The sequence below is a fragment of the Vulpes lagopus genome, chromosome 13, assembly GCF_018345385.1.
Source record: "Vulpes lagopus strain Blue_001 chromosome 13, ASM1834538v1, whole genome shotgun sequence".
Lineage (NCBI taxonomy): Eukaryota > Metazoa > Chordata > Mammalia > Carnivora > Canidae > Vulpes > Vulpes lagopus.
The window spans coordinates 21,258,604-21,286,202 of record NC_054836.1 but is presented as its reverse complement, the minus strand read 5'-3'; the positions used below and the strand labels follow the sequence as shown (position 1 = coordinate 21,286,202).

The window sequence follows — 27,599 nt, the reverse complement described above, 5'->3', positions numbered from 1 at the left end:
AATTACATGCATTAAAGAAAGATTTTTCCACTTTCTAGAGAATTACTGCAAGCTCCCACATTGCATTGAACATGAATTTCAACTTTTAAATTCTGATTTGCATAAAACTTTTCATAACAGAGGCATACCTATAACAAGAATTTCTCCTATGCCAGGATTTGGCATTGGCCCACACAGACTCCTTAACTGGCAGCAGATATGCATTTCAAAGCCTTTTTGGAAATGCCAATCCTATACTGAAAAACCTGTGTGAACTGCAATTAGAAAAGCCAAACCTAAGGATGAACATTATCTGCTAATTATAATGAGGAGGAGCCTGAGGGAGAATCTTCTAATCCAGAGAGATTGCATCTGCATTTGAAAGAATGATGTCAGACCCTACTACAGCTGTGACCCTCAGGTCTAAGCCAATCAAAGGCTCAGTGTGCAGCTGAGCTTGGTCATTTGTTCTCCTAGATCTTATCAGGCTTGGCTCCTTCTCCCATTAGAACTCCCCTTTCTCACTTGCAGCCTCAATTTTCTTCTATTCACAAATACCAGAATAGAAAGGAGCTTAAAGGTCTTCTAATCCACTGATTTTGAAACTTGATTTTTTTTTTTTTTAAATAACCAAGGATCCTTTCCTCAGATGAAGGCTCACCCAGAAACCCAAGGTGTAAAACAGAGCCACCTGAACGTGCTCGCAGAGGGGAGCCAGGCCAATAGTCCACCTGCAGCACTGACCTGCCCCCTCCCAATAAAGACTTCAAGATAGAAATGCTGCTCCCTCCACAAAGGAATGCAGAAATCAGAGGTTGGATTCTGTGTTTTTCCAGAAGGGCACTACTGGCATTTGGAGCAGAAGCAACCTCACTGTGTAGGATTGATTCTGCATGGTAGTCACTGAACTTCCCTAGCTAAGTGCCTGTAATGCCCTCCCATAATTGTGTTGACCAAAATCAGCTACTGAGGGAGAGTGGTCTGGTTCCACCAGGGCTGAGAATAACATGACCCTGGCATGATAGGCCCTCCATTAATCAGAGGACAAGGCCAGGATGAACTCAGGTTCCCTAACTCCCAGCCTATTGTTTCCTCTCCAGCATGTAGATTTTCCTACCAGCTACAGGTTTTCCTTCCCTTACACCTTTTGAGCTTTGTCCTAACAGTTTGGCCCCTGTCTACTGAAATTTGGCTTCTACTTATCCATGAGGCTGCCTTACCATACCACTTGTTGCTCCCAGTGTGGAAGCCAAACAAGCTCTCCTATCTAGGAATAGAGATTAATGTAGACCAAAAAAAAAAAGATATCCTAGCATTTTCTCCATTTATAGTTAGCACAAACTTAACTCCTGACCCCATGACAAATGCAGCTTCTCAGTGAGATGTGCTTTTCAATTCACTAGTCCAGAAAAACTGATTTATTTTTTCTTCATCTCAAATTGTACTGTTTGATCTGGATCATCTGTATTCTATACAATCTTGATCCTAGTAGATCATTTCGTGGCTGCCATCCTCAGCAAACAGCAAAGGCTTTGGAGTCAGAGTCCAGGTTTGATTCCCATCTCCTCCATTCATCAGCTGGGTGGCTCTCTAAAGGACATCAAGCTTCTCTGAGCCTCAGTTTTCTCATTTGTAGACTGAAAATTGTAGGAAGAAAATTTCCCTTGCAGAATCCTTGTATGGATTCAATGCAATAAAGCACCTACAGTACTTAGTGCTGTTAACTCCTTGTTAAATGGCTGGTTTCACTGTTAAGGTTATCACCTTCACCATTTCCTCACCTTGATATAACCCGTTGAATAGAGTAAGTTCCCCTGAGGTAAGTTTCATAAGGTGTCACATGGAGGTAGCTAAGCACTCTCATTTTAGATTCCCTGCTAGAGTTTCCCCTCAGCTTTCAAGCTTGCCCAGTAATAATGTTGGTCTATATTGGAGGAGAGTCGTAGACTCCCCTCTTCCTTCTGCAATAAGACTGGTAGACATCCCTGTAGTCATCCAAGAGATCTTATTTCCTACTGATAGAGGGGTCGGCAAATTTCCAGACCTTTTAAAATGGGTTTTTACCAACAGTCTATCAAGTCTCCAGAGGGAACTATCATGTCTGAGACAGCCAGGATCCTTTTATTACTGACAGTTTGAGCTGTGTGGTTGAAATCATTTTTGACAAGAAAAAAACAGGCTCAAGTACAACGAAAGCACAGACTGTCCACAGTGACCAATTTCCAAAGTTCAAAATCTGCACGAGTGCTTAATTATGTCACACAAAAAAGAATTTCCATCGAAGGTTGATGTAAATTTTTGTCTTTTGCACTCAGTGCTCAAAAACAGTTGAACAATTTCAAAAATCACAGCTATTAAGTCATCTAAGCCAAACACATTGTTCTGAGATATTTGCCAAAAGTCGTTTCCACGCACAATTTGCTTTGCTGAATCAATTAGTTTTTGCAAAGTTTTATTTGTGTAGAGCATTTGTTAGATGCTTGTTTAAAATCTATCCATATGGTTAGTGTTTTAAACAACATGTACAGATGTTAAGTGTGTATATGAAAAAGTATGCTTTATTGAAAATAGTTTAGACCCAATAAATCATAACAAATTCAATATTACATTCCATGTTGGGATTCTTTTGATGAACAGATTAAGCAGCTCTTCTTAATAGAGAGCCTGCATGTGTTTCTGAGGAAATTTTGCCCAAGGAAAGACTGGTGCAGATTCCCTAGCTATATTTCCTTGCTCTTTTTTATTCTCAATGAAACAATAATTATTCAATTAATCTTGTCAACAAGTGGAGGCTGGTTTCATTTCAGCTGTTTACTAATTATTATTGGGTAGATCTTTAGATCCTTGAAAATGTTGTCCAATTGCGACAAACTACTAATGAAGCAAGACTTGGTTAATTAGGGAATAAGAGCAATTAGCTTGTCAGCAGTTAATTCCAACAGTCCCTAGAGAAATGCTACATTTAGGGATACGTACCACAGGAGCTATTGACCTCTAAACCTTCCTCCTTTTCTGTCACCGCTGTTTAATGGAAAGTCACTTATTTTGTCAGGCTAATAACTGAGATAATGAAGTAGCCTATGGCTCCAGCTTGCTACTCTGTTTTTCTCTTGCTAATTTTAGAAAGTTTAAAAATAGATGAATGGATCTATTTTGGACATCATTAGAAAAGGAAAACCAAGGTGGGACTTCACAGAATCCATTGAGGCCTGCTGGCCACCCCCAAAGTTATCTGGATCTCATTAGTTGTCACAGAGCTTTCTCTGCCAAGAAAAGTTGGTTGTGAAAATTTTAAATTAAAAGGCTTTTATGATCCAACCAGTTTTGTTTGAAAATCTGATTTAATGGGATGAGAGAGGATGATTCTGAAAGATATTCTCTTTTTTCCACATTTACTGACGATTACTATCTTAAAAAAAAAAAAACAGTGGGATTAGGTAATTCATTTGTAGCCTTTTTTTGTGAGGGAAAGATGGGTGAGGCTGGGATGAGGTTTATTTATAATAGATCTTTAAAAATATCTTAGGGCAACTTGACAAACTTAACTTTACCAAAGAGTAATAATATTTTTAAGATTTATTTATTTACTTTAAAGAAAGGAGAGGGACACCTGGGTGGCTCAGCAGTTGAACGCCTGCCTTTGGCTCAGGGCAAGATCCCAGGATCAGGGATCGGGTCCCACATGGGGCTCCCTGCATGGAGCCTACTTCTCCCTCTGCCTCTGCCTCTGTCTCTGTCTCTGTCTCTCTCATGAATAAATAAATAAAATATTTGAAAAAGAAAAAGAAAGAGAGAGAGAGCAAGAGTGGGAGGGCAGAGGTAGAGGAAGAGAGAGACTCCCAAGCAGACTCCATGGTCAGTGTGGAGCCCAACTCTGGGCTCTATCCCACAACCCCCAAGGTCACAGCCTGAACTGAAACCAAGAATCTGGCACTCAACCAACTGTACTACCTAGGCAACCCCCTCAAAGAGTAATAATTTAAGTTGCGATGATTGTTCTGATCTTGGACCTCCCAGTTTCAGTGTAAACTCTCTGAGGAATATTCTCTCCACATCTAGACTGTGGCTGAATCTGGCTGAGACTCCAACTGAGATAATGCACTGAACCAATTTGCTGTTTCCTGTTTCCTCATTCTTCCAAAAGACTGAAATAGGAAAGTGCCAGCCCTGCCTCTTGGAAGACCAGTCACAGGCCATGGTCTGTCTTCCCCATGACATGCTTCAGAACTTTACTTAACTCACCTTTATTTTTCTCCTTGGGAGCAAAGGATATGGCAGTAACATGGAAGTGGAAATGAAAATGAGGGCAACCAATACGATCTCATCCTGTAGTTTTGCTGAAGTTGTCACCAATATTAGAAGTGTTGACCATGTTGGAATTCAAGGGGCCCAATAAATAGCACCCTCTTTTCCTGTCCTGAATTTAGAACCAAATAAGAAATAAGACAAAGGGGTAAGATGGATAGATAGGAGCCCATTTTATCTTGATTTTAAATTGATAGAGTTCAATTCAGATTTTGCTACATTTTCAAGGGAAATTACCTCCATATCTTAATTAACAAAATATAATACCATTTAAAACATCAGATTAGGGATCCCTGGGTGGCGCAGTGGTTTGGCGCCTGCCTTTGGCCCAGGGCGCGATCCTGGAGACCCGGGATCGAATCCCACATCAGGCTCCCGGTGCATGGAGCCTGCTTCTCCCTCCGCCTGTGTCTCTGCCTCTCTCTCTCTCTCTCTGTGACTATCATAAATAAATAAAAATAAAAAAAATAAAAAATAAAAAAAAAATAAAACATCAGATTAGAGATGTGGAAACTATCAGAATATGCCTTTTATCACATACAAGCAGGTGTCCTAATAGGACAAGGCCCTAAAATTAAAAAGACTTACGCACCCAGTATCTAGACTGCCAAACCACATCATGTGGAAAAACTGCCCATGCGAGCAGAAAGTGTGTTCCTGCTGGTGGCTGCACACTGCAGAAGAAAGGGCTGACTTTATATGTCCAGCTTCTCTTTCCAAACTCAGTAATCAGATTAAGTCACTCCTCCTTAAGGTGGAGTAAAGTGGAGAAAGGTGTATTCTTGCAGTTGTGTTTCCTAAGGAGGATTCTTTCCATCTGAGTAGGGAAGAACTCTTCCTTCTAAAAGACATTACAGATATAGGTGTTCCATATGATAACATTTTTAAATTTCATTAAGAAATTAATAAGAGTACAGTAAAATTTTAATCAAATGTCATTAATTTAAATATTAGGGTATTCATAACTCTTGCATTGTCAACAAGCAAAGAATCTGTAAAGCACATTCGTAGTGTTTACAGAAATTTTGAGGGACTATACTGATTTCTCAAGAGAATGTATTAATTTTAAGACATTTCAAAATACTCCAATAAAAAAAGACCATGCTAATTATAAAATATTGTTATCTGTTGATATATCTCACATAGAGCATAAGTATTTTGTTTTTGTCAGAACAGTGTCTATGAGAAACAAAACTAACTCAATTGTTTTTATTTAACTTCTTTTTTTAAGATTTTATTTATTTATTTATTTATTTATTTATTTATTTAAGAAGGAGAGAGTGCACAAGTGGGGGGAGAGAGAGAGAAAGAAGCAGACTCCCCACTGAGCAGGGAGCTGGACGTGGGACTCGATCCCAGGACCCTGGGATCATGACCTGAGCAAAAGGCAGAAGCTTAACAAACTGAGCCACCAAGGAGCCCCTATTTTACTTCTTGATATGCACATATTCTACCAATATGCTCTACCCTTCACTTTAGTGATGAGTAAAGAAAGACTGAAAGGAAAAGGAGCTGTGGGCTGCTTTATCTTTCCCTTTCCTTTTGTGTCATCATTTTCAGCATAAGTGATTGACTAATACAGGGGAGTAATGCAAGTAGAAGGAGATATGATAGGGTTCCCTGGTATTTGTGTGTCTTAGAACATTATTGCTTTCCTCCTGCATTTGAAAGAGATTCTGGCAGTGTGTTTGTTTGCTTGTATGTTTGTTTGTTTGTTTGTTTTAGAAAGAAAGCATGTAAAAAAATAAAGAAAAGAAAGAAAGCATGTACAAGCAGGGAAAGACAGAAGAAGGAGAAAGAGACTCTTAAGCAAGCTCCACACTCAGCATGAAGTGTAATGCAAGACTCCATCTCACAACCCTGAGATCATGACCTGAGCCGAAATCAAGAGTCAGTTGCTTAACAGTTGGAGCCAGCCAGGTTCCCCCAAACAAATTCCGGTTTGAACAGAAAGTGTGGTTGTTGGGGGCTGATAGGTACCCCACATAGCCTGTTATTCAGTCCTGGATGTATCATGCTTACTTTGTACTTGTTTTCAGTGCTGCTAAACTCTCATGAATTGTGGCTTCACTCAAATTCCATGCTTATGAAGATATGAACATGGTATCTACAAATGGGGCAGCTGGGAGAAGAGGGAGCTATATTATACATACCTTCTCTGCTCGAATGCATGCTTTTTTGTTCCATCAGACTTAATATATGAAACATAAATTCAAAAACAAAATTACTAAGAATTTCAAAATAGAGACAGCAGAGAGATAAATCAAGTGTGGGGCCCTTTCTAACGCAGAGTTCTGTGCAGTGGCACAGGACACATGCCCAAGAAACCAGTTCTAGGTAGGAGGTTGGACCTAAGGGGTTTTAGGCCACAGAAAGGAAGGCTGAATTCCAGGATAGTGAACTGAAAATGAGGAACAGGAGGTGGAACAACCCTTAATTCTTGCTTTAAGCAATTGCTCTCACTTTTGCCAGGAAGTAGGAGTACCAACAACAAATGGGCCTTGTACCAACAGAACACCAGGCTGCAGGCTATTGCTGGCAAGAGTATTAGAGGTGACTTACCCTTCAATAAATACAAAGTAATTCTTCTTAAGTTGTTATTCAGCATTTTATGGACCCAATTTAGCTTTTGTGCTAAATTACCTTCCACTAAGCACAAAAGTATGTGAATTTTTGTTTCATTTTTGTGGGCATCTGGCAACAACCAGTCTGGTTAAATAAAAGTTTATTATAATTTTTCAACTGACTTAGTAAAATTGGTATAAATATGTAGGTTTGGTAAATTAAACAGCTTTCAAAGTCCTTTAAACTCATTACATTTGCAACCACTTTAGAATTTACAAAGTGCTTTTTACCTACAGAGTCCCTGTTGAACCCCCATAATAACCCTGTGAGGAAGAATAGGCAGACATTATTAGCCTGTGTATGGGCATGTTTACCAGACCTCTGAATTGAATTCCATGAACCTACATCTCTCCATGGCCTCAGCCTATTGGAAAGGTGGAAGGATTTAATGCAAGGGAAATCAGACTGTAAACTAGATAGTGAAGGACCTTGTGCTACCAGACTCTAGAGACAAACTGTATCTCTCAGCACAGGGAAGGTAATTTGTCCAATACAGACCTCTTTATACAGCTCATAACTTGTCTCAACATTTCTAAAACAGATTTGTTGAGACTTTTTCTCAAATTGCCCCTTTTTCATTTTTTCCCATCTTTGTAGAAGGCACTTCATCCGTGTATTTGCTCTACCAACTCCTAGGAGTTATCCTTGAGCTCTCCTTTTCCTTGCATCCAATCTATCAGCAGGCTCTATCAATTCTGTAGATAAATTCAGTCTATCTGCTTCTTTTCATTGTGGCTACCCGCCCCCTGGTCCAAGCTACATTCAGTTCTTGCCTAACTTTGCAATAGCCGCAAAGCTGGTCTCCCTGCTTCCATTCTTGATCCATTGTAATCTGTTCTCCACACAATAACCATTTATAGAGCTTTATAAAATGTAAATCAAACCATTTATATACTTAAAATTTTTCAGAAGTTCTTCATGGTTCCAGAACTCATTGCCCTGACTTCCAAAGGTCTGCATGATCTGGAATTTGCATCCCTCTGCAAACCTGACTCATAGCAATCCCTTCAGCCACACTGGCCTTCTGTTAGTAGCTAGAGCCCACTGAGCTCTCTTCACCTCGGGGCTTTTGTACTTGATGGTCTCTCTGCCTGGAATGTTCTTCTGCCAACCCTTTGCAGTGCTTATTTTTGAAATCATTTGGGGGGGAATTGGCTTAAATGTCACCTCTACAAGGAAATCCTTCAATGATCTCCACATCTGAAGTGATTCTTCACCCCCAGGTATGTATGCCCTATCCAGCTTCTATTTATTCCCATCATAGAACGTATCATAATCTGTCTTATTTATTAATGGACTAACTTATTTATTGACCTTTCTCCATCAAAATCTCCATCCATCATGATGGCAAGGACCTTGTCTAAATTGTTTATCATTGTGTCTCTAGCACATAGAATAGTACCTGGAATATGATAGACACTTAATGATTTTTTTATTTAAATGAATAACAGGGAGCAAGCCAAATAGCTATATCAAAGTTGCCTAAGGTAGTAGAGATTGGAGCAACCTGACATACATCAAAGACTATGTACACATGAAGGAAATAAAAATTATGCATAAATAAAGGGGAAAAGGGACATGAACAGGACTGCAGAAATGAGCCAAAATCTGAAAAAGAATGAATACAGGCCCTAGAGCTACCTTCAGTGAGAACAATGTCCTAGTTCTTAATTCAGCATAGGTGTGTTCTAACAATAAACTCTTTTTACCAGTCACCAATCAGTTCCAAGTTTTTTAAGTCAGAAAACTGAAAGCAGTTCTGCAGTCTTGTCTTCTACTGCTATGATTTTCATCAAGATTCTGTTAAGTTACAGATATATAACAAGTTAGCATGAAGAAAAAAGGGACTTTTATTGACTTATAAAACTAGAAAGTCTAGGGACATAGTTGGTTTAGGCATAGCTGGACCTAGAAGCTCAAATTATATCATCTTTTCTCTTTCTGTCTTTCTTGATCTCCTTCTTTTTGGATATACAGATTAGATAGATGATAGATAGATAGATGATTGATAGATAGATAGATAGATAGATAGATAGATAGATAGATAATAGATGTAGATATCTATCCTTTTCCTTAAACTTCCTTCCCTACAGATTCACTCTTAGACAAGTTCTTACTTTTTTGGAAGAAAACATAGCCATAGTCACACCCAAACTCACATTCTTACTACTCTTGATCATGAAAGGAGGGATACTCTTTCTTTCCCAATGAATTTCACAGGACTCTTTTCCCTGGCTCAATTTGTTTGAGTCCAGAAGGTTAAGTCACTGTGAATGGTCATCCTAGATGACTTGTCAAGCCTTTTGGCCAGCAAGCCAGGCACAGTGACAGACAACCCATGAAAACCACATGAAAGGAGATGCTGTCAGACAAAAAGGACACATCTACTACCATACTCCACCTCTCTCTCAATTACCTTACAATTCCCTGCACACACCATGCTCTTACATATGACAAGAGTTTGCATGTGCCCCTGCCTTAGATTCCCTTCTTTCTCGGCTACCTGGCGAACTCAGGATAAGATGTTTACTTTTAGAGTACTCCATGCATGCCTCTGTGATAGCCAACTCACTTCACTGTGTTCTCCATCTTTGTTTACATGTGTCTTTCTTTGTCAAACTGTGAGAATCTTGACTTCAGGGACAGTGAATTGTTGCTCAATGTAACAGGTGCTCCATAAACAAACGAATGTGGTGACTATTTCACATTCAAAGGTCACACAATTAATGAATTCTTCAAAACTTGTGTGGCATTATAATTGTATAAGACTTATGGAGCTGTGACTATTTCAGCTATTGCAGTAATCACCTTACCTTGGGAATTAATGTTGAAGAAAAGCAAAGCAGTTCTCCACTGAATAAATACAAAAGGCCTTAGATCATTTTACTCAACTTGCGTCACTGAAGTTCTGATAACTCAGTGAACTTTTCAATTTTTTAGTTCTTTTTCACAGTCCTTCCAACAATTGACATTCCAAGCAAGTGCTTTCCAGTATGTACTTAGTGGATACTAAATAGGAGTCTGGCTGCACCAGTGACTAGAGATAGAAAGGTAAGTGAGACATGTCTCCTGACATTGAGGTGATATAGTCCATAAAGGGGTCAGACACAGTAACCTATGTGATCATTTAAGATCAGGTAAATCATATCACTCTTCTGTTCAAGACCCCCAGTGGTTTCCCTTCTTACTTGTGGTAATCTCCAGAAATGAAAAATAGGTAGACAGGTTGGAGCGATAATTATCCACAGAAGAGATCTCCATGATTTACAAGACCCTCATCTTCCACCATTTCAGTACAACCAGATTTCTGCCTCAAGCCCTTGAACTATTTCTCTGCCTGAAATGCACTTCCCCAGATACCATACTTCAATCCATCACTTCCTTTAGATCTCAGCTTAAATACTTCCATAACAAAAATTAAATTAAATTAAAATATAAATAAAAATATAAATAAATGCTTTCTTTTTTAAAAGAGGTTTTTTTAAAAAAAAATTATTTATTTGAGCGAGAGAGCATGCACACAATCAGGGAGGAGGAGCAGAGGAAGAGGGAGAAGCAGACTCCCTGCTGAGCAGGGAGCCTCATGCAAGGCTAGGGATCATGACCCGAGCTGAAGCAGATGATTAACTGACTGAGCCACCGAGGTACCCCAAATAAATGCTTTCTTAACAAAAAAGACTTTCCTGTCCAGACAATCCACCACCCAGTTCCTAGTACCATTTCTAAACCTCTGCACCTGGCTTTCTTTTTTTCAACTGCTAACTGATATATGTTTGATTTTTTTAAATAATATGTCCCTCTCTTATACACATGATCATCAGCTCCATGAAATAGGAATTTGCAGTTTTATTCATATTCAGCAAGTCATTGTTGAGTTAATGAGTGAATGGGTACTTTTTTTTGTGAATGGGTACTTTAGTACAAACTTTTTCAAGGTATACTGTACACAATTTAAACAATTATTCTCTTGGGGTACCTGGTGGCTCAGTCCATTAAGCATCTGCCTTCAGCTCAGGTCATGATCTCAGGGTCCTGGGATTAAGCCCCATGTCGCGCTTCCGGCTCAGTGGAGAGTCTGCTTCTGCTTCTCCTTCTCCCTATGTAGCTCCTCCTGCTTATGCTCTCGGTCTCTGTCAAATAAATAAATAAAATCTTTTTTAAAAATAACAATTATTACCTTAAAATTGCACTGATGATATCTTTTACTAAGAACTGAATCCCAGTATTTACTTACTAGGGCCTAGCTCTAGCTAGTGAGGACATTTCTCATTTCTAGAGAACCATTAAAACCAAGACACTGAACTATATGATGTGAAGCATTCAGATAGGGTTAAAATAAGATTAAGACATTAAGGAGACTTTGACCTAGTAGGAGAAAGAAAATTCATACCTGACCATACAAATGTGGTTAGCCCAACAGGAGTCCAAAGACAGAGCATGTCATGAAGGCTCAGAGGAAAGGCATTTCTTGCAGGAGGATCAGAGATTTGAGGGATGAACTGGTGTTTCAGTTAGGAAGTGAAGAGTAGGGGTGTCTGAGTAGCTCAGTCGGGTAAGCATCTGCCTTCAGCTCAGGTCATGATCCCAGGCCCTGAGATCAAGCCTTGCATTGGGCTCCCTGCTAGCAGGGAATCTGCTTCTCCCTCTCCTTCTGCCCCTCCCTCCTGCTTGTGTTCTCTCTCTCTCTCTCCTCTGTGTGTCAAATAAATAAATAAAGTCTTTAAAAAATAAACTTAGAAACTTAAAAAAAGGAAGTGAAACGGGAATACATTGGATACATGTATTCCAATGTATGGGATACATGGATACATGGGAAAGATAATTATCCACAGAAGAGACTTAGGAAACAAAGTTATGAGACCACAGGAGAAATTTAGTCTACCTTGGCTAACACTCCTGAGTATACAGGAGAAAAAGGTGGAATGATCCTTTGAAGTCAGAGGAGCCTGTGAGTATAGTGGGTAGTTTAGGTTGTGGGGGCAGGTGTGTAAACCTGTGCTCAAGTCCACACTGGGCCTCATGGACAAATCTAACATTTCTGAAACTGATTCTTTAGCTAAATTCAGATATCAGTACCTCCTTATCAGAGTTCCAACACAATAACATATTTGAAAGTGATGCCACATGTTATATTTCAGTAATATGGTTTTTTGCTTGCTTATTTTTGAGAAGATATTGTCTAGTCATGGAAGCAATTTGAATGAAGGAATGACATAATTAGAGCTTTTCCTTATTATCAAATTATCTGACAGATCCATTGTGACTTGGTTTTCTTTTAACCCAGTGTTTTTGAAATGCCGAATGCAATTTCAGCCCGACGCTATTCCCCTATATGTCAACCAAAGACATAGTGACATTAACCTCTATGCATATGCATAAGACATATGCATAAGACAGACTATTTAAACTTAAACATTCAGAAAAAAATCTGAAGAAGTTATAAAGTGGTAGAGCCTGACTGGGTTTTATGCTGCCTCTTCTGTGCCAATAGTTGTATGATTTTGCACAGGACACTCTACTTCTGTGGATCTAGTGGTTGGCGCTTGAGACCTAAATAAGATAATGTATTTAAAGTACTTAGTATAGAGCCTGGCATTTTAGGAAGTACTCAATAAATATTAGCTATTGTAATGTCATTGAAGTTCTCTTAGATCCAAGCCTGGTGAGGATATAAAATTTAGTAATTTGGTTTTCCTGCTCTTTGTTGACAATACGACCTCTAAAAGTTGGAATTTTGAACAGTAGTAAACTTTCATAAGTTTGAAAAATACGAAAAATTGGACTTCATCCAAATTAAAGACTTTTGTGTATCAAAGGACATTGTCAAGAAAGTGAAAAGATAATTTATAGAATGAGAGAAAGCATTTGCAAACCGTACATCTGATAAGGGTTTACTATCCAAAATGTATAATGAACTTCTGCAACTCAATAACAAAAAGACAAAGAACCTGATTTTAAAATGGACAAAGGACTTGAATAGATATGTCTCCAAAGAGGATATACAAATGGCCTACAAGCACACAAAAAAAATACTCAGTGTCATTAGTCATTACAGGAAATGGTCGATCAGAAGCACAATGAGACACCACTTCACACCCAATAGGTTGGCCATAAAAATTAAAAACAAGAACACAACACACACACATATACACACAACCCCCAGAAAATAACAAGTGTTGGTGAAAATATGTACTTTGTTGGTAAGAATTTAAAATGATTCAGCTGCTATGGAACACAATTTGGTGATTTCTCATGAAGTTAAACATAGAATTACCATATGATCCATCAATGTCCCTCCTAGGTACATACCCAAAAGAATTGAAAACAAGTACTCAAACAAATACATACATACATGTTCATAGCAATAGTATTCACAACAACCAAAAGATGGAAACAGCCCAAATATCCATTAACTGATGGTTGAATAAACAAACTGTGGCATATATATATATATATATATATATATGTATGTATGTATATATATATATATATATGCAATGGAGTATTATTTGGCCATAAAAAAATAAAATATGACACATACTACAATGTGGTTGAACCCAGCAAGCATGCTAAGTAAAAGAAGCCAGATACAAAAGATCATATATTGTATAATTCCATGTATATGAAATATCCAGAACAGATAAATTCATAGGGACAAAAATGAGTTCAATGGTTGCTGAGGCTGGGAGGAAAGGGAAATGGGGAACAGGTATTTATGGATATGAGGTTGTAAAAATGTTTTGGAACTAGATAGAGAAAGCAGCAGCATAATAGTATGCATATTTTAAATACCACTCAATTGTTAACTTTTAAGTAGTTAATTTTATGTTATGTAAATCTTATTTCAAAAATATACTGTAAGAATATTAGCATTACAGCCTTTCCTAATTAATCTCTCCTGTTTTATATACCCATAGCATCTGTTTCCTCCATAATAGCATGCTATTCCATGCGTTCTATTGGTTTACATATGCATCTACCACGGGGATCAGTAAACTATGGCCCACAGGCCAGATTTGGCCCACTGCCTGTTTTTGTATGCCCCACAAGTTAAGAATGATTTTTTAAGTTTTTAAATGATTGAAAAAATATCAAAACAAGAATAACGGGGGCAACTGGGTGGTTTAGTAGTTGAATGTCTGCTTTGGCTCAGGTTGTAAACCTGGGGTCCTGGGATCGAGTCCTACATCAGGCTCCCTGCATGGAACCTACTTATCCCTATGTCTCCCTATGTCTCTGCCTCTCTCTCTGTGTCTCTCATGAATAAATAAATAAAATCTTAAGAAAAGGAATAACATTTTATAACACATGAAAATTATATGAAATTCAAATATGAGTATCCATTCATAAGGTTGTATTAGAACTTGGTCACTTATCATTTTATGTAACATCTATGGTTGCTTTCATTCTACAATAGCTGTGTTGAGAAGTTACAACAGAGATTACATGGCCTACAAAGAGAAAAGATTTACCATTTGCTCCTTTACAGACAATGTTGTTAACCCCTAATCTACTAGATTATAAACTTCTAAGGGGGGGGCGGAAGGAAATCACTCAAGCACCCAGCCTTACAGGCATCTATTCTAGAGCTTTGAAAAATGTCTTTTGCTTTAACACCATTTTAAATTTTTTTGTATGCAAATGTGTGCCATGTGATTCCTGCTTCTATATGCTAATAAAATTGAAAGCACTAATTTCTTTATATTTCTGCAAAATTTGACACTTACTTAGTTTGATATTTAGCATATGAATTCTACAAAAGATCTTTTTTAACAGAAACTCCATGCTGCAATAAGAATTTATCATTCCCAAAAAGAGAGGTAATTTTGCAGTCTTTTAAAAAATATATAAAATAGATGTTCATGTTGAAATCTTGAAAATTACACTAATGTACCATTCAAACTTTAAATGTCAGTACATAAAACTATGTTAGTTTTCTAGCACAAAAATAAATTAAGGATTAAAAAGTTCTGATCCCTAGCATTGCTTCTCTTGGGGATAAATTCAGAACTAGTATAACATTAGTTTTTTAAAACTTCTATATTTAATATTTAACTTATTGGGACAAATAGAATTTTATAATAAGTTTTACAAAGTGAGACTATAGGTAAAGTGAGAATATGGGTAAATATGTAACCACTAAACATTCTTGGAGTAGATTTGGGGGGAAAAAAGAAGCAAAAAACTCCAAAAAACAAAAAACATAGAACTAAGTTTTTTTCCTTGATTGTAGGTGACAAATGAGCTAGAATCTTTGTAAGATAAAATGGTACTGAGCAGAAATCACTTACATTTCTCAGACACTTTACTAGCAAAATTGTTTTCTGTCTCTGACTTGTAATACCCTTCATTACTTGTGTCTCTCTCTGTTTTGCTCAGGAGATTGTCTGGGTTGCCTGGAACTACCTGTTTAATGAATCAAGCAATCAATTCTGTAACATTGATGTCCTGTGAAGAATAGCTTATTAGGAGTCCAGAGACCTCAGTATGAACCCCAGTAACTCTGGATCTGTTCTTCCAATTCCTTATCATCTATGATGAAGAAGGTGACTCCATGGTCTCTGCGAGTCTTCCATTTTAACATTCTAGGAGGCTAAATAATGTTAGATTTACGTTTGACACTTGTGATTTACAAATTATTCAGCAGATTTAGGTGAATTGTATTTTTATAGCCATTATATAGATTTGGGTTTTTTTATTTCTTATTTCTCAAATATTCTACATGCAACCTATTAGAGAAGTAACCCTATATTTAATAGGGCAGTATAGGATTTCAAAGTATTAAAAGAGCTACATAAATGTAAGTTATTACTATTAAATAAAATCACAATGTAAGACCTAGAAGAGTCTAGAATTCCCCTCCATGACTTTTTCATTTCACAGATGAGAAAACTGAATTAGGTCCAGGGAGATGAAGTTCTAGAGATTCAAGCTTTTCCATTACTCTATGTTGCCCCATTTATGGTTAGGAATTGCATCCCAAATCCTTACAGTTCCTGCAATATTTACCTATATTGGCTTTTTCAATTATAACTTTTTCAGGCAGTAGTCTGTTTTCCCACACTCTTAACTTTCTTATTCCCATGGCTTGATTTCAACCTAGTCTGTGTTTCTGCAAAACACTGCCTTCTCTGTTTGGGCTTATCAACTAGTGACATCTAAGTAGTGTATTTATATTTCATCCAAGCAAGAAGTATATAGCTGATTAGAATTTAGGGCTAATAACATAAGATGAAGAAAAAGAAACAAAGATAAAATAAGGGGAAAATCTTTGCCTTATTTGGACCATTTTGATGTCAGATTTTTCTTCAAAACTATGGTTTCGTATAAAGGGACATAAATTAATCTGTCGAATTATATCTTATTAACCAAAAAAAAAAAAATCATCAACGGTAGTAAGATACTCCTGGCAAAAGTCCATTCATTCAGTCATTCAATAAATATTATGGACCCCTATAAATAGCAAGGCATTGTAAGAGATTCTGAAAAAAAACAACAGACTGAGTTCCTTCCTTCCTAGGAAGGTATTGGAGAAATAATAATAATGACTCACATTTATTGAGTTCTTACTATATCCCCTGTGTAAAGTGTCTTACATGAATGATCTCTTTTTTTTATTTTTTTTAAATTTATTTATGATAGGCACACAGTGAGAGAGAGAGAGAGAGAGGCAGAGACATAGGCAGAGGGAGAAGCAGGCTCCATGCACCAGGAGCCCGACGTGGCATTCGATCCAGGGTCTCCAGGATCGCACCCTGGGCCAAAGGCAGGCGCTAAACCGCCACGCCACCCAGGGATCCATGAATGATCTCTTTTGACTGATCTTTATGCAACATGTTATATCCTATTAGATTTTATTGTTGTTAAGTTTAAATGATATCCTGGATAAAGCTTCTAGGACAGTGTCTAGAGCATATTAGATTCTCACAAAATATTAATTACTTCCCTGATCCCCTTTTATTTTACAGAAAACATCACCATTTTCCCTCTAGAAAATATATAGTGGATTTCTGGCTGAATGAATAATACAACCAAAAGAACTAGCTGATTATAAGAAAAACCTCCAAATCCAAGATGCAGCTTGAGCAGTGGAATGAAGTTTGGCAGAAATGGATGCTCATCTGAAGGAGACAAAGGCTGATGCACATAAGAGATGGTTGGAAATGAGAGGTAAACATAGTTGCTGTACCATACAGAGTTGAGACAAGAAGAGGTCTGGGCTCTGCTTAGTCATGGAAAGACTCCTGCAATCGGGGGAGGCCCAGGTCCAAGGAACACAGTGAAGAAAGTGTGGGCAGAGGCGCAAATGACAGATTGGAGTCTGTTTCATGATGCCCCAGCCTAGAGCCTTTACAGCATGGCTTCCAGAACCACAAGAGACCAACACTTTCCACAGAATGGGGAGGAAGTTGCTAGAACAAACACTATCCTGAAACTTGCCCCAAATCTGAACCTAATCAAACCCCAATGTTTTCCTGAGGTTAGAAAAAGCCTGGCTTAGCATTTTTAAAACAATATCTATTTGCCTTTTGTCTCCCATTTGCAGCCAGAAGTGGAAGTTCTAAAAACCCATTAAAAACTTTGGGTTTTATTTTGTATTTATTTCTTTACTATATGCATTGCCTAGCCAAAACCAGAAAATGCTGGAATGGCACAAGTTCTTTCTCCTGAGATATCTAGATCAAAGTCGTTTGGAACTGCCTTGGCTAAGCAACTGAATTTTTCCATTCTTATCCAAACCAATGCTTTAATCCCTCACAATTTACTCATATGCATCCACCTTCTCAAGTGTTCTGAGGCATTTCTTTCAGCACACATGTTGGCCTTCAAAGGGTAACAAGCAATTGTGTGCTGGCAAAAGCTATATTTTCAAGTTCATACCTCCCTACTATCATCTAACAAAGAGAACAAGAACTTCTGGCAATTTTGTCCACTCTAAGTTCTCTACAGAATGAAAATATAGGAAACACAACGCCAAAGACCCTCTTGCATAGAGATTTATTATTTTTGCAGTACATTTTACATTGCTAAATTATCCTCCCCTCTCATGTTGAGAAATCACTTTGACCAAGTAAAAATTTAAGACAGTTCATGTTATTCAACCAGCAAATTTATCAGAAAACTGGTCTCATTTTTTTCTTAAGGTTTTAGAGCAGTATCTCTTGGGTGTCATCTAAATCTGCCCTCAGAAAAGTAACATTTTTGTTGGGTAACCAACAATTTACACTTATTGACCCATAGGTCACCTTAATTCTAAGTGACTTTTATCTATAGATGCATTATCTTTCAGGAAATTATTGAGAGTCTAAAGTGTTAGATGTCACAATCTTAATCTTATCTTCATTAAAAATTTTTTAGTTTATCTATGATAGATTTTTACTATGGAAATTCTTATCTTGATGTTTATACCCATGTGCTATAAGAGCAAACTAGAGTTTGTCTTACCAAAAAGTCAATTCTTGGGATGCCTGGGTGACTCAGTGGGTTAAGCATCTAACACTTAATCACAACTCAGGTTTTGATCTCAGACGCATATTGAGTTCAAGCCCATATTGGGCTCCACGCTGGGCATGGAGCCTACTTTAAAAAAAAAGTCAATTCTAAGAGAACAATTCCATCTTTTCAATAAGATGAAGAAACTTAATGATGTTGTCCTACTCAAATCTGCTGAGAAAACATCATGGTAATGCCCATCCTTGCCTATAACCTATTTTAGCCTCAGCTCCTCTTTGGGTATGAATATTTCTTTAAAGATTTTATACAGCCTTGGCTATTCCAGTCTGTGTATGCGAAGCCATGTTCATTAGCACAATCTTTCTCTAATGCCAAATGGAAAACATATTTATGATCAGATAGATGGACTTCTAAGGTCAGCATCCCTGTCTCAATTTCTGACGTTTCCAAAATATACAAGTGATTCTTTAGTTTTATAAACCTCCACCTGCTTCTTCCTTTCATGTAATTTGCCTTTGTTCAGTTATTTTGTGCCACCCCTGGAGTGTTTTCAAATATATTTCAAACCCCCAAGCAACCCCATTTCAGTTGATTGACTTCGGAGAACTCTAATGCTGGCCAGGCACTTTGCTGCAACCCCATTTAGACTCAGCAGGAAGAGCAGATTTAAAAGGCAGATTACGTTTTTAGCTTTTTAAAAACTGCTTTATTAGAGAGGCTAAAAGCCACAGTGGTGGTAAGCTGAATTCTTTTGAAATACAAGCAACTTCAAGACATCTAGGGAGCAGTTCCTCGCCTGTGGAGCTCCTCCCTTTGGGTTTCAATGATGGCAGGGACCAGCTGATTTCAGGCATTTTTCTTAAGGGTTCTTGTAACTCCAACAACAGAATTCAGAAAAGTACCAAAGAGGTTTCATTTAAGGATCGGAGGCCTTTGAAAAGCTGCTCATGGAGGTTCCCACCCCTGGACTTCTGGCAGGCCACTTTGTGCGAAAGGATTGGTTATCTACTGACCTCCATTAATTGTAGGGTTTGGCCAAGGGACAGTAGGTAGAGAACAATGGTGAGTATGAAAATACTCCTTGGAGAAGAAGAGAGAAAACCTATAAGTCTGATTCCAAAGGCAGGCAGCTAGGACTCTAAATGGATAGATACAGAGATAGGTATGTAGGTAGGTGATAGATGATAGATAGATAGATAGATAGATAGATAGATAGATAGATAGATGATAGGTAGATACATAGGAAGATAATTGGAGGCCACAGTAGTGGCTATTGCTTCACCTGTCATCTTAAAACCAGTGCTACAGTGTGTCAATGCCTTCCCTTTCACTTATTTAAATTACACCAAAAGCTGCTTGTAAAGTGGTTGAAAGTCGATTAAAAGAAGTTGGGTGTAGTGAGATTTCTAGAATCAATGAAATTCTATATGGAAGGTTTGTTCAGAGGCTTGGAGATGAAATGACTAAGACTGAGTTTCAAGAATGTTGATAGAGAAATTGCACTAAGAAGCATAGGATCCTATTTAAAGGTAAAATACAGGCTTAAACAGAGGTCTAACTAATCAGAGAGGACAAATATTTGGCATCTGTGCTACCACCCACTTCCTCTGTGCCCAAATAGAACATTAACAGCTAATCATAACTTTTATGCCAAGCCCAGACACAGCTTAGAATCCTTCTCAGTGGGCTGTTGCAATCTGGATTAAGCAGGGAATATTTCTAAAGATGTGTATGGATCAGATGTATATGGATCAAAATTTCCCTGGGAAATTTCCCCAGGGAAATACAAATTTCCCTGAATGGGGCAAACAGGTAACAGAATTGAGTGATGCTGGCAGGATGGACTAGCGGAATGTCAAGTGCATGCCCCATCTGAACAGGGCAGCAGGTACTCAGCTTCAGACTTTGCCCCCACAGGAATCTGGGACTCATGCCACCAGATTTTTTAGAGTAAATAGAAATCCAATTTTGACTTGGAATATCTTTATTTTTAAATGTTGGATCCAAAAGGAGGGGGAAAAATTAATGCCATGTGAGCCAAACCAAATACACATGCAGTAAAAAGAGTAAATTAAAATACACCTGCAGGATAATGTAGTCTTCAGGCTTAGAAGAATTGGGAAGATTCCAATTTGCTCTTATCTTGCCTGAACTCCTTTACTATCATCCGCAGCTTAAAAACAGAAGAAAACCATCTCACCAGGGCTTCAAGAGGGCATGTGACAAATTGCAGAAAATTATAGCCAACGTTTTGTGGTTGCTGATCTCCCCTGGGTTACACGCTAGCAGAGTCCTGAAAAAATAGGCAAACTTCAAAGATCAAAGTTTCCACGGCTGCAGAGGGGACCTTTTAACCAGCTTGCTTTTGTCCAGATCCTCCCCCACCCCAACCCCTTTTTTGTCAATCACAAAGCAGTTGTCTCAAAGCTCAAATTCTGACATTGTCAGAAGCTAATGACAACATCAGAGGCCATTTGCTTGTTGCTTATTTCAGTATTCCAACCCTCTCGTCTTGGTCTCCCTTTGGGTTGTTTACATACAATTTCCTTCTGGGTGGAACTTTGTTTTTCCTTTCCTTCTTTTGAGGCTGTTGTTTTTTCTTAAAATAGGAGGTCATTTCAGGCAGAAATGTGTTTTCGTCTCCATGCTTCCTCTATGGCTGGGACTGGGGCCCTTTTGGAAAAGAAGGAAATTTCCACTTTGTTTACAAGGAGGGATTGGTTTTCTTTGGATATTCCATTAATTTGCTGGGTAGGGAGTTTGGAGTTCCTAGGATTATCGGAGGAGATCAGGAAAGTCATTTTAAAGGCATTTGTTCGATTTTTTAAGATGTTACACACTCTGCTTTCCTTATTCTTTTTCTCTAACCAGTTCACGTTTTTCCAATGAATCTAAACTTCCCATATGTCTGTCCCTGCATTTCAGCTCTCCACAATGTCTTCCCAAGATCTTTCAGCTTTAGTTGTCAATCTGGATAATTTGACCAACATTCTGGACCAATTCCAGCATGAGTCATAGCTTTATACTTTGGGTTGGAAAAGCAATTTTCCCCTTCCCTTTAAAATGCAGCCATGACCCATTACTGTTACTGGAAAAGACAGACTTGATCATGCATACCTTTCTCCACCTCATCCCCCCATCTTTGCAGGCTACATCTGTCTAGAGATCCATCACTCATATCAGATAATGTTAATATGCACCAAGGTGAGTGTGGACTGTTTTAGGCACCATTGAGTGTTTACTGTGGGCCTCTGGGAGAATACATTCTATGTTAGAACATTAACCAAAAGAAAAAAAAAATTCTAAGCATCCCAAAGCCAAACAGAATAAAATCCCTCTAGGTAAGTCTTGTGATAACTTTGGTAGGTTTGATGCAAAAACAATATTAATTTTAAGATAATTTATTCAAGGCCTCTCTCAATATGTGATTTATTTAAGTGACCATGTTCACTAACAAATAATACTCAAAAACCTCAATTAAATGGATTTAAGCAGTCAAATCTCAATTTTGATTGTTTAGTACCGTCCCATTCTATAAATGCTTATTATTTATTTCAACCCTGAGAACAAAGGTAAATAATGAAGAATAAGGTGATGATAAGGATTGAAACCAGGAAACATGTCCCCAAGGTAGTTTAGGATGGTGGTTAGGACCATGGAGTTAAAGCCAGACAGATGTGGTATGAATACTCAGCTACATTGGTACTGGCTGAGTGGCCTCAGGCAAGTCACTTACTTTTTTTTTTTTTTAATTTTTTGCAAGTCACTTACTATCTCTTATTCAATTTCCTCAAAACAATAGTGCCTACTTCATAGAGTTATTGTGGATTAATATGTTAAAATATAGTATGTACTCATCACCACTGATATAGCAATAATTCTAACCTTTATAGGGTATTTGCTATGCATCAGACACTGTCTTCACTTGAATAACTCTGTGAAGTAGGTATTATTATTCTTATTCTCACTTTACAGATGAGGAAATTAAAGATTCAGAGAAGTTAAGTCCGAGGCCGTAGAGCTACTGAGCAACCAAGCCAGGATTCCAACCCAAGTGAGCTGGCATGGAGTCTGAGTCCTTAACCACTATGTAGCTCTTATTATTAACATCCTTTTAATGTGTAATGAGTCTTCATTTTTCCAGCTGATGTTTCAGGTTATTTCATCTTTAACTCAGCTTCTTATGTTGCTCATGACTGCATATAAAATGTTGAACACTGAGCAGAGATGTTCAACATGACAATTCTGTTCTCCATAGCAGAGGCAGTCTCTCTCTGTGTCACACACACACACACACACACACACACACACACACACACATTTTGTTACCTTCATTGGTCTCTACTCCCTAAGTCAGAAGAATGAAGAATAACTGATATATTTCACAAAATATATTTTTTAAAAGATTGATTTATTTATTCATGAAAGACACACACACACACACACACACACACACACACAGAGAATGGCAGAGACATAGGCAGAGGGAGAAGCAAGCTCCTTACAGGGTGCCTGATGTGGGACTCGATCCCAGATCTCAGGATCACTCCCTGAACCGAAGGCAGATGCTCAACTGATGAGCCATCCAGGTATCCCAAAAATATTTTCTATATTATGAAAAGAGAAAGAGATTTCTAATGCATTTTTGCTTTTATAATTAACCAAGAATTAGTAACCTAAAACTCCTTGTTCCACTTTGATTCTGGTTAACTGAGATTTTTCTGTATGATAAAATAGATACATATGGTTAAAATGATGGAGTCAAATAGCTTCAGCTCCAAAAAGGACAAACTGCTCTAATTTATCTAGTTTCTAAAGAAATAAACATTCTAAAGTAAATTGTTAGTGAAAGTCCAACTCACATTTTCATTGTTCTGAGAAATGAAATTTGAAGAACTGTAAGAAGTGGGAGGGTATGACATCAGAAACATATATATAAAACAGGGCCAGAAAGTTTGTCACAGTAGTATATTCTAATAATCAATAAATTAACATATCACATACCACAGGATGTATTTGCATATTATAACAATAGGCCGGTTTTTAATATAGCTTCCAGTTTATTTTATATTTCACTTTACCATGCATGACCTTATTTGATTTGCACAGGAGAAATAATATTTACTATTAGATGAAGTAGGCATTAGAAATAGTATCAATTCATTTTACATAGGAGGAAACTAAGGCTCAGAGATCCAAGGGCTTGACCTAGGTCACACAGCTAGTGATTTGCAGAGCCAGGATTGATTGTGTCCTGCTATTTCTACTAGATCACAATTTCCACTGGCACTTTTGCTAAGCTTAGTTTGATAGTTTACTCAGAACAAGATGGCTGTTCCCCAAGGATTGGAAGAAACCAGGAACGATTTCTGTGGGGAAAAGCCCAGAAAAAGAGGTGGTTATGCATATGGGTATGCCCCTCCCAAACCACCTCAGAAAGCCCTAGGCAGTGTTGGAGGAAAAGAGGTCATTGGCAGAAGAAGAAGTTACAAGAACAAATGTCCCAATTTTCCCACATCTGGCTATGCTCATCCCACATTTTATTTTGTGTTAAAACTACTAGCTCTTCAGTAGAACTGCGGTGATTGAATCCTGGCTCCATTATTCACTAACCTCTTTATGCCTCATTCCTTTGTCGTAGAATAAGATTTATGGTAGTACTGATTTTGTAGAGTTGATGTGAGAATTCAACAAGAAAGACTATATAAAAGGTTTAGTATTGTAACTGACTCATGGTAAGTCCTTACTGAATACCAACAATTATCATCATGATTGTTTCATGCAGAGATATAAGTGGCAGAGAGGATTTGAGTATAGTCAACCAAACTCCAGAGACCAATTTCTTAACCACAATCTCATACTGGCTTTGTACTTGTACTATCAGTCCATCTGGAAAGCACTTTCCATAGATACCCAACAGCATGGCTTATACTTCCTCTCTCCATTTAGGCCCCCACTCAAATGTCACTTCCTCTTAATAACTTTTCCTGGCTGCCTGATCTAAAGCAGTGCTCCTTGTTACTATGCCTTTAATCTGCTTCATTTTTTTTCATAGCACTCATAGCAACTTTATAATATATTGAATATATTTGTTTGATTATTCCTGGATTGTTGCTCTCTCTGCCCATTAGAAAGCAAGGTCCATGAAGGTGGCTGCTTGGGTTTGGCTCGTATCACTATCCTTATTGCCCAGTATACACATTCAATCATTTGCTGCATTGATGTATAAATTAATGAGGAAAACACTCATTAGTAGCTAACATATTGAACCACTTTCTTTTTTTTTAAGATTTTATTTATTTTTTCATGAGAGACACAGAGAGAGGCAGAGACACAGGCAGAGGGAGAAGCAGGCATCCCACAAGGAACCTGATGTGGGACTCGATCCCCAGACCCGGGATCACGCCCTGAGCCAAAGGCAGACGCTCAACCACTGAGCCACCCAGGCGTCCCTATTGAACCACTTTCAATAAAGGAACCAAAATATGAATCAGATCTAGTTCCTTCTCTAAAGAACTTGCTCTTTAGCTAGGGAGGGGCTTTGTTTTTTTTTTTTTTTTAGGGAGGGGCTTTGAAAAGGTCAATAGAAACACCTAATTCCAAGATACAGTGTGCCAAGGTTGAATGAGTGTGCCAAGCCTCTTGGTACTCATACTCTGAGGCTTATCTTCTTGCTAAGGTGCTGACTTCTCCACCAAATCACTCTGACTGTTTAACCTTCCCTAATGAAATGTTCTTGAAGTAATCTTATAAAATCAAATGATACAATTTCAGAAAGCCATTTTAAGAGAGTTTAAATAGTCAACCCCACTATCTCTATAAAACAGAGCATTCTCTCGAGGGTGACATTCCTCAGAGAGTTTTAGAGAAAGCACATTAAGTTCTACCCAAAGCACATTTTTCTGAATATAATCTACTCCCAAGAGTAAACTGGGGAAGTAGATACTTTACAATTGTTAAAGATCATGGGAGAGTGAAAAGCAAAATAGGCACTCAGCCTCATTCAGCCAAACTACTGGACTGTGTCTCCCGTGTGTGAGTCATTAATCAATCCCATTAAGTTATAATTCTTTGCCAAGCTAAGAAAACACAACCCAAACAGTAGCAAACATTTCCTCCCCTTGCCACTTACCCCTGAATATGAAGAGCAGCCTTCTAAAAACTTCAGTCTTCCTGAGATTAGCAGGTCTGCAAAATGTTCATTGGATTTGTCTGGAGAGAAAATGTGCCAAATTTGATGAAGTGAGAGAACACTGCTTGATTCTGACCACTCACACTCAAAACTATTTCCATAGCCCAGATAAAGCAATGCAGAGCTACACAGGATGACATGACTGAAATAAAACAAATCATTTACAACATGACTTCCTGCTGAGCAGTATTCTAAGAAGTCCCATGGTGGATAGTTGTTAGCTAACACAGAACAGACCCTAGACTCTTGAACAGCAAATCCTTTTATATGACAAATGACATTGTGTGTGTGTTGATGAATGGTGACCACAGGAAAATAGCATGATATAATAGAAACATCAATGGTTACAGCTGAGGAAGACTACACTGTACTTCATCAGAGAAGCTCACCTTGATTGGGTATGATAGACCAAAGGGATAAATAAGCCACTGGGGCGGTCAAATCCACATTCATAAACAAGGGTATAGCAAATGCCCAGTATGGCTTATTTAAAGGGCAACACAGCGGAGCATAATTAATCAGTTTCTGGTATATGTAATTTTATAGGTAGGGGTTAAAGAAACTAAGATGCACAAGACACATTCCTGCTGCTAAAGAGGAGGAAAGTACTAACTTATTATATGTGAATTCATTCACTTTGGTTCTCATAAGGTTTTAGTTGGGTAGACAGAGCAAGTTCTATAAAACCCCAGTTTGTAGATACGAAAGTTAGTAAATGATGTGCCCAAGTCTCAACATGAGTGAGGTCTGGAACTTGAACTTGACCTCAAGTCTTGAGCTCTTAACACTGTATTTACCCTGCATTGGGCTCCATCTTTGGAAAACTGAAAAAAGTAAAGCCTTCCTTCAAATCACTTCAATATATCCTTGCAAACATTATTTAACTTTCTTTCATAAAACCATGATGTGCCCACATGACCAAAATAGATAATCTCAAAACTGAAGTTCTGCTTCCACCCATAGCACATTTCAGGACTTAAGGATGGCAGGCTCAATGTGAAGAGATCACTTGGGAAGATCAGAAGGTCCCGAAATTCTGGTTTTGCTCTGGATTGGATCCTATACTGTATAAGTGGCCCAGAATTAGTATGTTTGCTCTCTATAGCTAATAGTTAGGGCTTTCTTTCACCTCCTTCACTTGGCTTCCTTTCAGTGAGCTCTTAATGTACTTTTGGTTCAAATGCCACCTCCAAATGTTTTGACCAACATTGTGATTAAGACAGCACTTTTACCTATATTTCAATTTCTAATGAATCAATGTTTTCTACTCTATATTATCATTATTCAGATATATTTTTATATTTTACTTCTCACCTCTGTACTTAAAAGCCCTTTAAGGGATCCCTGGGTGGCGCAGCGGTTTGGAGCCTGCCTTTGGCCCAGGGCGTGATCCTGGAGACCCGGGATCGAATCCCACGTCGGGCTCCCAGTGCATGGAGCCTGCTTCTCCCTCTGCCTTTGTCTCTGCCTTTCTCTCTCTCTGTGACTATCATAAATAAAAAAAAAAAAAAGAAAAGAAAAGAAAAAAAAAAGCCCTTTAAGACAATATTTATAATCAAATATTACCTCTGTTAAGGGATAACCAGCCTGAAATCCTGAATTTAATAAGTGTACAATTTGTTGAATAAATAAATGACTCTTTCTCTGGTTTCCACTCAGTGCTGTCTGTATCTTCTTCTGCTTGACTTTAGTCTTGCCTATAGAAGGTCCCTTTTACCAGCTGTCTTTTTATAGTTCTTGAGCCCCATGGTATTTACTTGTTTCATTTAACCGTTTCTTGAGCCCATCTTCAGGAAAAGTTCATAAACTTTTCAGTTTTGTCAAAAATATTACTGGTGATCCAGTCAAATCAGGTTCACCATGGATGAAGAAAATTTGCAGATCAGTATTTGAAAGAGAGAATGTGAACTGGTGCAGCCACTCTGGAAAACTGTGTGGAGGTTCCTCAAAGAGTTAAAAATAGACCTGCCCTACGACCCAGCAATTGCACTGTTGGGGATTTACCCCAAAGATTCAGATGCAATGAAACGTCGGGACACCTGCA

General features: G+C 38.1%; 1 long non-coding RNA gene across 1 annotated transcript; it reads right to left on the bottom strand.

Annotated features, from left to right (window-relative positions):
• Positions 1-20,312: 20,312 nt before the first annotated feature.
• LOC121474448 lies at positions 20,313-27,005 on the bottom strand. Its single transcript, XR_005983402.1, has 3 exons — positions 26,870-27,005; positions 25,496-25,575; positions 20,313-21,036 (listed from the first exon to the last, which is right to left on the bottom strand). It is a non-coding gene; the product is annotated as an uncharacterized LOC121474448 (long non-coding RNA).
• Between the last annotated feature and the right edge of the window lie 594 nt (positions 27,006-27,599).